This window comes from Eumetopias jubatus, unplaced genomic scaffold (genome assembly GCF_037043125.1).
Source record: "Eumetopias jubatus isolate StellerSeaLion01/CBP00866 unplaced genomic scaffold, mEumJub1_p1.0 scaffold_104, whole genome shotgun sequence".
In the NCBI taxonomy this organism is placed as follows: Eukaryota; Metazoa; Chordata; class Mammalia; order Carnivora; family Otariidae; genus Eumetopias; species Eumetopias jubatus.
In genome coordinates, this window is record NW_028274910.1 from 342,697 (window position 1) to 358,749 (window position 16,053).

The 16,053-nt window shown below is 44.8% G+C and overlaps 1 long non-coding RNA gene across 2 annotated transcripts in view; it reads right to left on the reverse strand.

Moving 5' to 3' along the window:
- LOC148161655 (uncharacterized) overlaps positions 1-16,053 on the reverse strand; it is a 305,996-nt gene that overhangs the window by 38,803 nt on the left and 251,140 nt on the right. The gene's annotated exons all lie outside the window — the stretch shown is intronic.

Here is a 16,053-nt window from a genome sequence, read left to right on the forward strand (position 1 = left end):
TTGCAACAGTGGACCACGAGCCTGAACCCACTTCCCTCACCTCCCCCTGTATGCACCTGAGAGTAAGGTAGTTTGATTAGTAAGTGCCGCTGCCCCAGAAAGTACATGATGTCTGTGGGCCATTCCCCAGATAAATGATGGGGACAAAAGCGGTGGTGGGGTATGTAAAGCCATTTTGAAATGGTCTGAAGATTCAGATTTCCTCTTGACCAATTCCTAAACATGATGTGTCTTCAGGATTAAGTTGTATGAAAGTATTTTCCTGTATGGGGAACCTGGGTGGCTCAGTCTCTTAAGAGTCTGACTCTTGATTTTGGCTCAGGTCATGATCTCAGGGTCATGAGCCTGCTTAAGATTCTCTCTCCTTCTCCCTCTGCCCCTCTGCCTCCACCCCCCCCACACTATCTCTCTTTCTCTAAAGAAAAAAATAATTTCATGTAAAAAATGCTTTGTGCTTCTTCTTCTTTTTGTTTTTTAAGATTTATTTGAGAGAGAGCAGGAGAAAGAGCGAGCGGGGGTGGGGGGAGAGGCAGAGAAAGAATCTCAAGTGGACTCACCGCCAAGCACGGAGCCTCAATCTCATGACCCTGAGGTCCCTCAATCCCTCAATCTCATGACGTGAGCCAAAACCAAGAGTCAGACACTCAACAAAATGAGCCACCCAGGCTCCCCAAATGTTTTGTGCTTCTTGCATAAAACCCTTTCAGCTGAAAGTCTGGGAAGACAACATGAAGACGCCTGGTGGCACAACACTGGGGAGGAGCAGAGGAAAGAGGGCACTTTTGCTTCTCACAACTGTCGGCAGGCTCTCCAGTCCAGCAGGAAACCCTCCTGCTGCCAGTGATTGGCATCTGAGATTCAAAGGGGCTGCCAGGCCTACAGCACGTCTGGCAGCTGGGATTTCTCACTTGCACATGGTGGTAAAAGGTGAACGGTACTGTTTTAACGGGCTCTGGCCAGGGCCTATACGAGGCTGACCTGGCAGCAGGCATGCAGACTGGTCTCACCCGGCTGCGTGAGGTCCCAGAACAATACTGCTAGCACTTCTCCTGTGAAGACACCTTGGCTGAGGCAGTAGGCTGTGCAGAAAAAGGAACGCAGACTTGAGAAAGGCCTGCTCACAAGCAAGGCTGGCCCTTGGGTGAGGTCTAGAGATGTGGATTTCAGGAGCATTCCCACCATTCCCAGATAAGAAAGACTCCCTGTGCCTGAATGATTTATTCAAGCAGCGTGGTTTATACCGAACATAGGCTTCCTTCTGGGAGTCTGGCACCTTGACAAGTGCCAGACAGAGGAATGCCTCCATGAGTCTCTCCTGTGTTTCCTTGGTAGGCACCATCTCACTTGTGTTCTCGTAACGAGCTGCCGGGGGTGTGCAGCGCGTCCTGTGAGGGTCCACTGGGAGGCGCTCCGGAACCGTGCACCATGCTTCCTCCAGATTCACCCCAGGGCCTTTCACTCGGCTGTCTGTGCCCTGGGTCCCGTTGCTAAAATCAATCATGGTCATGAGGAGGACTATGTGCTGAGTCCTGGGGGATTCTCCCAGGTAATCATTAAAACTGGGGGTGGTCTTGAAGGTCCCCCAAAACAGAGAGTTGACCATTTTTATAGTTCTCATTTTCATTTTTTGTTATTTGTTATATTTTGGGTTTGCCTCAGAATAAATGTTTTAGCGTGGCTTCCGCACTTAGAAAAATCACAGACTTGAAGGCATGAAGACTCAGAGGCCAAAGATGGGGGTAACCACAGCGGCTGAGGAGCGACGGGGGACGTGGAGACCTGAGGTGGGAGAGTGCCTCGGAGGGGCCCTAACTCTGGCATCCTCTCACCCCGACCCCACATGACCCACATGCGGGGCGGCTTTCCAGCAGTCCAGCTGAAAGAAGTGAACAAAGACCCCCAATTGCAGGGAAGCTAGAGCTCAGAGTTCGACTTCAGCCCAGTGAACTACCAAGTAGAACAAAACCAAATTCAAAAAACAGTACCCTTTAGAAGACCATAAGGCAATCCAGAGTGTCTATAATGTATCATTAGAAATGCTGAAGACACCATCCAAACAAACTTCTAGACGTATGAAGACATAAGAACACAAGATCCATATTCAGGAAAGAATTCCATCAATAAAGACGAATTCTGAGATGAGCAGATATCAGAATTAAGAGATGAGATTTTCAAAGCAATTTCAACATCTCAAAGAATTAAAGGAAAATCTTCTCCTAAAGCAATGGGAAACCACAGTACAGAAAAAAATATATATTTAAGGAAAAGAACCAAATGGAAATTCTAGCGTTAAAAAAATACAATATCTGAAGTAAACTTATTGGACGAACTTAACAGGAGATTGGAGATGAAAGAACGTTTGTATCCTTTGGGTAAATACCTAGTAGTGCAATTGCTGGATCGTAGGGTAGATCTATTTTCAGTTTTTGAGGAAACTCCATACAGTTTTCCAGAGTGGCTATACCAGCTTGCATTCCCACCAGCAGTGTAAGAGGGTTCCCTTTTTGGAGAAGGAAGGTCTTGGTGGGAACGCTGAAGGGAAGCACTGACTCTGAATAGTAGGAAAGAGGATATGGAGTAAGTAAAGGGGCTGGCCCTTGGAATTGGGGATTGGAGAGGGGAGGAAACCCAGGCTGTAGCCAAGAGCTCTTCAGGGAATGAAGTGGGGGGATGTCTGGAAGGGTGGGGTGGGGCCCCAAAGTCCAGCTCCTGAATGCCAAGTTAAGGAGTTTAATTTAATTCTACAGTTAGTGAGAATAACTGCATTGCAGTACATTTAGCAGGGGAGAAAAACTGTTTTGGGAAGATTTATGTTTTAGAGGGATGCAAAAAAGAGTGTGTTAGATAGGTGCCAGAGAAAACTGGGATCCCTATCTCTAGCTTGGTTGGGGCTTATTTGCACAGTAGTGGTTGGAGGATGCCCAGGGGTGGTAAGAAGGGACCAGCCCTGATGCACAAGCACTTTTCAAAGTAGCTTCATAGCTTCTGCTGTCCTTCTGCCCAAAGCAAGTCACCTGTTCAGGCCCAGATTCAAGGGGGTGGAAAATAAACACCATTTCTCCTCTCCCTTCCCTTCTTCCCTTCCATTTCCTTCCCTTTCTTTCTTTCTTTTTTCTTTCTTTCCTTCCTTCCTTCCTTCCTTCCTCCCTCCCTTCCTTTTAAAAAGATTTTATTTATTGGACAGAGAGAGACAGCTAGAGAGGGAACACAAGCGGGGGGAATGGAAGAGGGAGAAGCAGGCTTTCTGCTGATGCAGGGCTCTATCTCAGGACCCTGGGATCATGACCTGAGCCGAACGCAGATGCTCAATGACTGAGCCACCCAGGCACCCCAACACCACTTCTTGATGGAAGGAGGGGCAACACGGCAAGGCAAACAGGAGGCGTATAGGGAGGGGTGAGGTTCTGGCCATTTTTGAAGCCTCCTACCCTGGGCTAAGGGATGAAGAAAACATAAAGTTCTACATGCTTGGAGGTTGGGTTAGAAAGAGCAGAAATACATGCACCCACTTTGTGGAATGCGCCTAAATACCTTACATCTTAAAATCTGATCTGCTTACCCTCTGATCTGGAGAGATTAACCCAGAAGTTATGCAGAGCATTTTGGACAAGTATTTAACCCAGCTCTCAGAATCCGGGTGTCTCGAAAAACAGACTCAGATACTTTGTCTTTCCCTGGTTCTTTTGGATTCTGAGACATTTTAAAAATAAAAGTGAACACTGCATTTAAGCAGTTGGAAGCATTCCTGGTTTCTAATCAGCCTATGGCTGCAGGGGCACTCCCTCAGAACAAACCTCATGTTCTGAGTCCTCCCACTACCAACAGTTTACAGCCTACTGCATCATAAGCACAGTATATGGGGTTGACACGATTTTTGGAGACCTTAAAAACATTTTTTTTTGAGTCATGAAAACATTTTTAATTCAAAATTGCAAAAGATACTGAAAAATCTAAATGCACATATATCATTAAAATAATTTGAAGGCAATTTCTAGGTATTTTTACTTCCTTAGAATTTTCGATTAGAGATGGCCCCCAAAATCACACAGCCAATAGCAATTTAAATGACTTCTTTATAGTCAAATAAATCCAAAAGGAAAATGATAAATATTCCTTCAAACTTTTTTCATAGCAAGAATCCAAAAAATCCAAAAAAGATACTGAACGTACCATGGGGATGAATGACTGTGTTCGGTAGGTCTGGAGGTCCCTAATATCAACGTCTGCTGAGGGTCTCCGGGGGGTCGTAAAACACCCCGGGGGCAGGGAGGCGACTCTACCGAGTTGGCAAGGGCCTCACATTCAGGGCTATGTACGCTTCCCGAGCGGGCAAACCCGTTAGCAGAGCCACAGAAGCCAGGGTTCCAGGGGTCCGCCCAAAACGTGTCCGAAGCCAGTCCTTCCTGGCCTTTGACCTGCTTTGGCCGAGCCCAGGTTTTCGTGGGAGACCGGCTTGACCCTGCGCAGTGCTCTGCCGGCGGGGCCGGGCGCCGGGCCACGATGATTCCCTTCTGCCGGGAACAACTGCACCGAGACTGTGGCCGGCCGCCCACCTGCCACTGCGACAGAGGGAAGAACCCGTTCCAGCAAACCGACCCGCGCCCCGTCCCCACCGGGCCGGGTACTGGTCCTGACAGCCTGGCTCCGGCCTCCACTTCCTGGGGGCGTGGCCCCGCCTCCTCTCCCCAGTAGGCCACGCCCCTCGGCGGCTCCCGTTCGCAGACGTCACGGCGCGCTTCTCTGACGCAAAAGCGCCTTCCTCTGACGTCAGGTCCCGCCCCAGCCCCGCCCCGCGCCCGCCCTCCGCAGCTAGAGCTGCTTCGCCTGAGGCGGCGGCTGGGGCGGCGGCTGAGGCGGCTGAGGCGGTCGAGGGGGCCGAGGCGGCGGCGGCGGGGGTCGCGGTAGCCGACCCTGCGGACGGCGGCCCGCTGTCAGTCCGCTCCCGTCCCGGACCGGCGGGCGATGGTGCGGCGGAGCGCGCGGATGCGGGCGGCGCGGCGGCGGGCATGAGGGAGGATGGAGGGGCAGGACGAGGTGTCGGCGCGGGAACAGCACTTCCAGAGCCAAGTGCGGGAGACCACGGTGAGTCGGCCCGGGCCCCCCGCCCCCTCCCGCCCCTCCCCCCGCCGCGCCCGGCGCCCCCGCCCTCGGTGCGGGGTGCCCCCTGCCCCTGAGCCCCCGCCTCCTCCACGGGCCCCCCGCGCCGGAGCTCCGGGGGGCGCAGCGCCGTGCCGTCGGGCGGGCGGACCTCCCGGCGGGGAGCACCTGCGTGGTCCCCTCGGCGCCCTTCTCGGAGCGCGCGTCGGGACCCGGGGGCGGCCCCGGCCCGGCCGCGGCGCGGGCTGTGCGGACGGCCGAGCGCCGTTGGCTCAGCCCTGCGGGTTTGCGTGGGGAGCCCGGCGGCGCGGGCGGCGGCGCGGGGGCTCCCTGTTCCGTCGCTGCGGCGCCGCCGGGACGTCCGCTGTGGTTGCCTTCCGCCGCGCGGCGCGGAGTGTGCTCGGCTCTGTGTCTCGTACCGGCCCGGGGCCCGTTGTACGTGTTCGCGTCCCCTCGCCCAGCGGCCGGCCCGCCCGTCAGCCCCGCGCTCGGCCGTCAGCCCCGAGGGCCGCGGCTGGGAAAGTTCTGCCGTGGCGTTGCCTCCTTCGGGCCCTTCTGGACCCTGCAGCCGGGGGACCGCCGCAGTCGTAGCTTGCGGTAGAGAGCGCTCTGAGCGAGTGGCCGTGTGGCTGTAGCCGCTCTCCGCCCTCGCGACGGGCGCTCCGGCAGTCCCCGGCCTGGGCTGCAGCGCGTCGTGTTTTCTGGTGCCCGGCCGTGTGCGCCTCTGGTCGGGGCTGTGCCTCGGAGAGGGACCCCTGCCTGCCGGTTCCCGGGTGCGCGGCCGCGGTGCCCTCCCGCAGCTCCGCGCCGGGCCCGCTGGCTGCTCTTTACCGACGCTCAGCATGTTCTTCTAATGTAAGCCATTGCAGTAAGCGTCTCGCATTTACTGCACAAAAACTGTGTTCGCACTTCCCTGACGATTAACGAATTTGAGTACCTTTTCATATACTTACGGTCATTTGCCACTCTTGTGAAGCATCTTCAAGTCTTGTCCCCATTTTTAAATTAGTCCTTTAATCTCTTGATTATTGATTTGCAACTTTTATGTTTTCCGAATAGGATAGTTTGGTCGAATATATGTATTGCAATTTTTTTTCCATTTTGTGGATGCTTTAACACTCAGTGATATATCTTCTGAGGAGAAATTCTTAATTTTCATATAGTTCACTTTAACAGAAATTGTTTTATGGTCAGTTCTTTCTGTGTCTTGTTTAAGAAATCTTTGCCTATTCCAAAATTATGAAGGTATTCTCTGTGTTTTCTTTAAATGCTTTATTGATCTTCTCCACCCATTTAGATCTGCAGTTCATCTGGAATTTATTTTTTGTGTATGTTTTGAGGTAGGAGTCTTTTTTTCCCCCCCCACCTGGATGTCCAGTCGCTTTAGCACCATTTAGGACCTTTGTCATGACTTAGGTAACTATAATCGTGGGGTTTAATTTTGTAATCCATGCTGTTCCATTGAGCTATTTGTTTTTGGCTTTACTTTTTAATTAATTAGATATTCTGTCATTTGGATTGAGAAAAAGACTCATGTTATAGTAGCCAGGAGCTTTATTACCTTTGCCACTCTGAAAACGACTTAGTTTTGGCACTGATTTTAAAGTTCCTTAGTTCTGCCCCTTGTCACCCCAGCTTCCTCTGAGCCAGCACCTCTGGGTGGTGAACGTACTCCACCCTCTACAGAAGCTGTGCAGAAGTGAGCACGTTCACTGGGTTTCCCGTCTTTGGCATTCTTTTCTCAAATGATTCATATTTAGAGTGAACATAGATACTTGAGTTTTTTCTAGGACATGCTGCCAATTCTTAGTTAACTCTTTTTTGGTTTTGCCATGTAATGCTGTAAGTTTTACCTTTCTGATACAGTATACATCGCATGTGGTTAACATTTTTAAGTGTACAATTCAGTGGCATTAAGTACAGTCACATCTTGTGCAACCGTCACCACTGCACATCTCTAGAACTTTGCTGTTATTCCAAGCTGAAACTGTCCCCATGAGTCATTAACTTACCATTCCTTTCTTCTTCCGGCTTTTGGTAACCACCATTCTACTTATGTCTCTATGAATCTGACTATTCCAGTTATCATATAAGTGGACTCGTACAGTATTTGTCCTCTCATGTCTGGCTTATTTCAATCAGCATAAGGTTTTCAGGTTTCATGCATCTCGTAGCATGTGTCCGAATTTTTTTCCTTTTTGACATTGGATGATATTCACTTGTATGGACATAACCCTATTTTGTTTACCCATTCATTCATCACTGGACATTTGGGTTGTTTCCTGGCCTTTGTAAATAGTGCTGCTATGAACACAGGTGTACAAATACAAATACCTCTTGGAAATCTTGCTTTCAGTTCTTTTAGGTATGTGTATACCGAGAAGTGGAATTGTGGCATCATATAAAAAAATTCTACGTTTAATTTTTTTGGGAAAAATTGCTGCAGTGGCTGTACCATTTCACAGTCCCACCAGCAGCGCTCCAGGATTCCAGTTTCTCCACTAACACGTGCTGTTTTAAAATATAATTGTTATCCTAACGGGTGTGCAGTGGTATCTCATTGTGGCTTTTATTTGCATTTCCCTGATGGTTTGTGATGTTGAGCACTGTTTTATGTTCTTCCTGGCCATTTGTATATCTTCTTTGGAGAAATATCTATTTGAATCCTTTTCCCGTTTTGAATTGGGTTGTTTTGTTGTTGACTTTCAGGAGTTCTTTATATATTCTGGATATTAATCCCTTATTAAATATCAAATTTGCAAATATTTTCTCCCATTCTGTGGGTTGCCTTTTTACTCTATTGATGATGTTCTTTGATGCACAGCAGTTGTTAATTTTGATGAAGTTCATTTTATACATCTTTTTTTCTTTTTTTGCCTGTGTTTTTGGTGTTATATTAAAGAAATCATCACCAAATCTAATGTCATTAAGATTTCTATCTATGTTTTCTTCTTAAGAGTTTTAACTCTTACATTTGGGGTCTTTGATCCATTTTGAGTTAATTTTTGTATATTGTGTAGTGTTTAACTTATAAATACTCATGTAATAATCCTTTTTTGTCTTTAGTATTATGAATATCTGAGTTCTCTTGTCAATTACTTCAATGATTACATAGCTAAAACCTATTAACCAGGTGGCAATGATCTATTTTCTTTCTTCCTGTTGCTGGCTTTTTTTTTTCCTTTTTATTTTGAACTTCAGGTGCACAGAATTGGATTAATTATAATCCTTGGTTCATACACAAATTTTTCATTGGTTCATGTGTGACCTGCTTTTGATTAACCTATTTTTAAATAGTATGCACACATGAACTGTTACCCAGGATACTAAACCACTGACTCGAGCTTGTTAAGGATCCAGCAGGAGAACTGAAATATGGACAGTAATTTATATGTTCCTGTTCTTTATACCTGCCATAGTTGCACAGCATCACTTGTCTTTTGGTCCGTCTCTTCTTTAAGTAGGCTCCACACCTAGCATGGAGCCCAGCAGGGGGCTTGAACTCACAACCCTGCGATCAAAACCTGAGCTGAGATCAAGAGCTGGTCGCTTAACTGACTGAGCCTCCCAGGCACCCCAGTACTCTATTCTTCAAGTGCATTTACTTAGATGGTACGTTCCAAATGGTTTTCTTATGTTGCCACTTTCACTGATATAGCTGTTACTTTAAAATGGTCACAGAGTAATACATAACAGTACCAAAATAGCCTCATAATCCCTTCATTAAATTAATAATAAATAACATTTATTGAGTGCTTACTAGGTATCTCATTTGAGTTTCACAACAAGCATATGAAGTAGGTATTTCGCAGCATGTAGCCAAGGTGGCATAGTCAGTGTGTGATGGAACGAGAGTTTGAATCCAGGCAGGCTGATTTCATAGCCTGTACTATATTTACAGTCTTATAAAGTTTAAACCTCCCCCATAACAGGGTTATGTCGGATCCAGCGAGATTGGTTACATAAAATGCTTGTTGTAAGGCTAATGAAAGGACCAAGGAGAACTGGTGAAACTAGCTGGCAGGGAATTTTGGGGTCTAGCTGCACAATTTAAATTCTTCCTTATTCTGGCTATGGTTTAAGCTCCCTAATTTGGCTGTAGTATTTTTGGTGCAGTTCTGGGGTTCACTAGGACTTTTACAACAGGGGAGATTTTAGGACCCTCTAATTTTCTTGGCTTCCTTTTGGCCACATAGAGTGGGGATATAATGGAGATGCCAGGAATCATGCTCTCTCTACTGCTTCCCTAGGTCAGTTTACCTGCCTTTTTCTACCAGGGTCTTGCCTTCATCTCCATGGCTCACTCCATGTACTGCAGATAAAAACTTTAGCCCTTCCCTCTTGAGAATAGAGGTTGGGCAGAAGATGGGAGCCAATCATCAGTCTTGTATCTAAATTTGAAATGCAGGTGTCTGGAGGTCTGTAAGTTTTTTCTGAGCTTTGTCACTGCTCTCCAGCCAAAGACCACCAGGAATATGCCTGTAGTTGGACAAGTTGGGTTGATTGCATGTTGCAGTAAGGGAAAATGCACACCATTGGGAATTGTGGGGTGTTTCAATAAGAGAGCATTTGAAAGGAACTTTTAAAAATAGGATTTGGGCTTGTGTGGGGTGATTTGGAAAGAGTTCAAAGAAATGGGGCTTTGATTTGTATTGGATGCTGTTAGGAAGCAGAGATAATTCTATGATTGAGTATCTTAATCTTATATAGAAGGAAAGAAGACTGGGTGGGTTGAACTTAAAACTTATTGTTAATAAGAAGCAAGTCATTCATGTAAGCCATGGTGGGGAGATATTTAGTCATTTTTATGATTTGGATGGTATTCATGTTTTTGGCTTTGTTCAGGCATGATTACAGAGTGATGTTTATTCTTTGTCCATTATGGTCACAGAGTGCCCTTCTCTGATGTTGATGTTCTCTGAAGTTGTTTATTTTCAAGAGGAGAATCATCAAGACCTAGCTGTGAGTGCCTCACTCTGAGCTGCTAGCCAGTTTGTAGCAACAAGGCCTAGCTGATAGTAGCAGGGCTTCCAGATGTCAGGGGCTGCTTTTCTCTTTCTCAGTGTGTTCCGTAAAGTCTTACAGTTGAACGGCATAGTAGATACAAATCCAATAGCTGACATATATGGACTTTATAACATAGGTGAGCAAAAAGGAACGGGATAGAGGTATAGAGGATTCTTTGTATTTGATTTTGCTAAACTGGATTAAATGAACTTCTGGGAGGTGGCACAGTAGCCCATGAAGATGTTCGTGTGGGAATCTCTGGAACCTGTATGTTATCATAAATGGCAGAAGGGCTTTGCAGCTGTGATTGTGTTAAGGGAGAGATGGTCCTAGGTTATCTGGGTGAATGCAGTGTAATCGCAAGGGTCCTTTAAGAGGGAGGTGGGAGAGTCAGAGTCAGAGAAGGAGATGTGACAACAAGCGGAGGGTGGAGTGAAGCACTCTGAAGGTAAGGAGATTGAATAGCCTCTAGAAGCTGGAAAAGTCAAGAAAATGGATTCTCCCTAGTGTCCACATCACGGAAGGAACTAGCCTTGCTGACATCTTGATTTTAGCCAGTGATACCCATGCTGGATTTGTGACCTTTAGAACTATGAGGTAATAAATTTATGTTAGGTGCTCAGTTGCGGTAGTTGGTTACAGCAGCCACTCAGAATCCTTTATCAGGAGGCTTTGACCTTCACCGCTCTCCTTGTGAGTATACTTCACTTCTCTCTAGTTTTTTACTTGGGGTTGAAGGAGACTGAGGCATTTCTGATTGCATGTAAGATTTTTTTTTTCTTTTTATTCTTTCCATCTTAAGTGATAGTTGGAAGTACATTTCCTGAGAGGTATAGGCATCCAAAGAATGCCGTATCATTTCAGGACGATTTCTAGTGTTAGTTTTCCTTTTGTTTCCAAGCTAATTTTATACAGTAGGATAGAATATACTCTGAGAGCTGTATGCTTTTGTTTTATTCTGCACTGTATTTGTAGAAGGTAATTGTAGATATTTACTCATGATATGGTTTTGAAGATTATATACAAATATAGTAATATAGGTTAATTTTCTGAAAACCTTGGTGGTAAGATAATTCAAAGAACTTAAGACATCATAAGAAAAAACACACATGAGGTGATAAAGTTCAGAATTTATCTTTGAAAGCCCTTGTAAATGTTTTAACACTTAAGATGAAACAGTTCAAAAAGGGTACACAATAAAGACAATAAATTCTAATTTTACAGTTAATATCTGTTATCTGTTGTATGTTAGAATTTTCAGAATCCCCTTCCCTAGAATTTCAGTGGGATCCTTGTGATGCATTTTGGATTGTTTTGAATAATATGCATTATGAGAAGTATTTCCTTATGTCTGTTCTTTCATCCAGATGTCTTTCTGATTTTTGGCCCAGAGTTGTTGACTCCTGGGACCCAACTCCTCACTATCATTCCACTGGCACAGAAGAACTTGTGTGCTGGAGGTGGGGGATGCTTTGGGTGACTTTTCCCGATTGCTGCGTGGAGAACCCTAGCTCTGTGTCAGAGCACTTGTTATCTTTTATGTTCCTGTTTTTCTCCTGCCCCCACAGATGGTAGTGGGGTCCCTTCTGCAGCTTGGATTTGCCTTCCCGAGGTGACATTGTAAAAACTACTTCTCTGTCATCCCACTTTACTTGTCTTTCCATTGCTGACCCATCGCCACCAGGAGTGACTTGAAATTTGGTGGTGCCAGAAATTTTTTTTTTTTTAAAAGCTTTGTATAATTAAATTTGCATGGACTTCAAATTGTGTGAGGGGAACTTGAAGTTGGAGAGGGAATAAAATATCATTTTCTTTTCTTTGTGGGTCTTTTTGTGGCAGTACTCATAATAAAACTTGTGTTTCAGTTGCGTAGGCCATAGATTCTCTAGATAGAATTGTTAAAGTATTCTGATACTTAATATCAGTTTTTCACATGTCTTCGGGGCTTAGGCTTCAGGAACATTCCACATATCCTTTAATAAATTAATTTTTTTTAGAGAGAGAAGGAGAGAGTGGGGGGGGAGGGGCAGAGGCAGAGGGAAAGAATCTTAAGCAGGCTCCCAGCACAGAGCCTGATACAGGGCTTGATCTCATGACCCTGATATCATGACCTTACCCGAAACCAAGAGTCAGATGCTTAACCGATTGAGCCGCCTAGGTGCCACCTGCCCCACATAGTCTTTAAAGTACAGTTTTGGGCCTTTAGAAGTCATTCATCTAACAGTATTTTAATTTTTCTCAAATCTGTGTATTTTTCAAAGAGCACCATAACTAAATATGGAATTTGACAAAAAGCTGGCCATCCAGGACTGCAAGCAGGATTGTTTCACTAGCATGCTAATTCATGATTCTATAGTGATTCTATGGGATTCATGGATGAGTTTATTGATGTTGTATATTTGAATATCAGATGTATTATTGAGGGCTATACTGTTGTTATTCATAGTGTAATACTTTCTTTCAAAACTCCAAATTTTAACTATTTTATTGAGAGCCTGAGCTTCTCTTTATTGCACAACAGTGCAGAAAGCTGAACAAGGAGGTAGATTTGTTGGGTTTGGATTGGGGCAGTGTAGGTTCCAGTCATATATTTGCTATTTACTAGCTGTGTGCTACTGGGTGAGTTCCTTAATCTCTTGGAACCTTAATGTTTCTTTTCTTGTCTGTGAAAATAGGAATTATAACACCTACCTTAGGGATGCCTGGGTGGCTCAGTTGGTTAAGCATCTGCTGTTGGCTCAGATCATGATCCCAGGGTCCTGGGATCGAGTCCTGCATTGGGCTCCCTGCTCAGCGGGGAGCCTGCTGCTCCCCCTGCTTGTGTGCTCTCTCTCTTTCTGACAAATAAATAAAATCTTTTTTTTTGATTTTTTAAATTTAATTCAGAGTGATAGATACATTGCAAAAATAGCATGGTGAATCCTCATATACTCTTTTTTTTTTATCATGTTAATCACCATACATCACATCATTAGCTTTTGATGTAGTGTTCCATGACTCATTGTTTGTGCATAACACCCAGTGCTCCACGCAGAACGTGCCCTCTTTAGTACCCATCACCAGGCTAACCCATCCCCCCACCCCCCTCCCCTCTAGAACCCTCAGTTTCTTTCTCAGAGTCCATAGTTTCTCATGGTTTGTCTCCCCCTCCAATTCCCCCCCTTCATTTTTCCCTTCCTGCTATCTTCTTTTTTTTTAACGTATAATGTATTATATGTATAATATAATGTATTATTTGTTTCAGAGGTACAGGTCTGTGATTCAACAGTCTTAGACAATTCACAGCATTCACCATAGCACGTACCCTCCCCCACTGTCTTTCACCCAGCCACCCCATCCCTCCCACTCCCCACCACTCCAGCAACACTCAGTTTGTTTCCTGAGATTAAGAATTCCTCATATCAGTGAGGTCATATGATACATGTCTTTCTCTGATTGCCTTACTTCGCTCAGCATAATACCCTCCAGTTCCATCCACGTTGTTGCAAATGGCAAGATTTCATTCCTTTTTATGGCTGTATAATATTCCATTGTGTATATACACCATATCTTCTTTATCCATTCATCTGTCAGTGGACATCTTGGCTCTTTCCGTAGTTTGGCTATTGTGGACATTGCTGCTATAAATATCAGGGTGCACATACACCTTCGGATCTCTCCATTTGTATCTTTGGGGTAAATACCCAGTAGTGCAATTGCTGGGTCGTAGGGTAGCTCTATTTTCAACTTTTTGAGGAACCTCTATACTGTTTTCCAGAGTGGTTGCACCAGCTTGCATTCCCACCAACAGTGTAGGAGGGTTCTCCTTTCTCCACATCCCGCGAACATCAGTTGTTTCCTGAATTGTTAATTTTAGCCATTCTGTGAGGTGTGAGGTGGTATCTCATTGAGGTTTTGATTTGGATTTCCCTGATGCCGAGCGATGTTGAGCACTTTTTCTTGTGTCTGTTGGCCATTTGGATGTCTTCTTTGGAAAAATGTCTATTCATGTCTTCTGCCCATTTCTTGATTGAATCATTGTTCTTTGTGTGTTGAGTTTGGTAAGTTCTTTATAGATTTTGGATACTAGCCCTTTATCTGATATGTCATTTGCAAATATCTTCTCCCATTCTGTCGGTTGTCTTTTGGTTTTGTTGACTCTTTCTTTTGCCGTGCAGAAGCTTTTTATCTTGATGAAGTCCCAATAGTTCATTTTTGTCCTTGCTTCCCTTGCCTTTGGCGATGTTTCTGGGAAGAAGTTACTGCAGCTGAGGTCGAAGAGGTTGCTGCCTGTGTTCTCCTTTAGGATTTTGTTGGAATCCTCACATTTGGGTCTTTCAGCCATTTGGAGTCTATTTTTGTGTGTGATGTAAGGAAATGGTCCAGTTTCCTTCTTCTGCATATGGCTGTCCAGTTTTCCCAACACCATTTGTTGAAGAGACTGTCTTTTCTCCATTGGACAGTCTTTCCTGCTTTGTCAAAGATGAGTTGACCATAGAGTTTAGGGTCCATTTCTGGGCTCTCGATTCTGTTCCATTGATCTATGTGTCTGTTTTTGTGCCAGTACCATACTATCTTGATGATAACAGCTTCGTAATAGAGCTGGAAGTCCGGAATTGTGATGCCACCAGCTTTGCTTTTCTTTTTCAACATTCCTCTGGCTATTTAGGGTCTTTTCTGGTTCCATACAAATTTTAGGATTATTTGCTCCATTTCTTTGAAAAAAGTGGATGGTATTTTGATAGGGATTGCATTGAATGTGTAGATTGCTCTAGGTAGCATTGACATCTTCACAGTATTTGTTCTTCCAATCCATGAGCATGGAACGTTTTTCTATTTCTTTGTGTCTTCCTCAATTTCTTTTATGAGTATTTTATAGTTTTCTGAGTACAGATTCTTTGCCTCTTTGGTTAGATTTATTCCTAGGTATCTTATGGTTTTGGGTGCAATTGTAAATGAGATCGACTCCTTAATTTCTCTCTCTTCTGTCTTGTTGTTGGTGTATAGGAATGCCACTGATTTCTGTGCATTGATTTTATATCCTGCCACTTTCCTGAATTCCTGTATGAGTTCTAGCAGTGTTGGGGTGGAGTCTTTTGGGTTTTCCACATACCGTATCATATCATCTGCAAAGAGTGAGAGTTTGAGTTCTTCTTTGCTGGTTCGGATGCCTTTTATTTCTTTTTGTTGTGTGATTGCCGTGGCTAGGACTTCTAGTACTATGTTGAATAGCAGTGGTGATAGTGGACATCCCTGCCACGTTCCTGACCTTAGGGGGAAAGCTCCCAGTTTTTCCCCATTGAGAATGATACTCGCTGTAGGTTTTTCATAGATGGCTTTTATGATATTGAGGTATGTACCCTTTATCCCTATACTCTGAAGAGTTTTGATCAAGAAAGGATGCTGTACTTTGTCAAATGCTTTCTCTGCATCTATTGAGAGGATCATATGGTTCTTGTTCTTTCTTTTATCAATGTATTGCATCACATTGATTGATTCGCGGATGTTGAAGCAACCTTGCAGCCCAGGGATAAATCCCACTTGGTCGTGGTGAATAATCCTTTTAATGTACTGTTGGATCCTATTGGCTAGTATTCTGGTGGGAATTTTTGTATCCATGTTTATCAAGGATATTGGTCTGTAATTCTCCTTTTTGATGAGGTCTTTGTCTGGTTTTGGGATCAAGGTAATGGTGGCCTCATAAAACAAGTTTGGAAGTTTTCCTTCCATTTCTATTTTTTGGAACAGTTTCAGAAGAGTAGGTATTAATTCTTCTTTAAATGTTCGGTAGAATTTCCGTGGGAAGCCATCTGGCCCTGGGCTCTTGCTTATTGGGAGATTTTTGATGACTGCTTCAATTTCTGTAGTGGTTATAGGTCTGTTCAGGCTTTCTATTTCTTCCTGGTTCAGTTTTGGTAGTTGATACATCTCTAGGAATGCATCCATTTCTTCCAGATTATCTAATTTGCT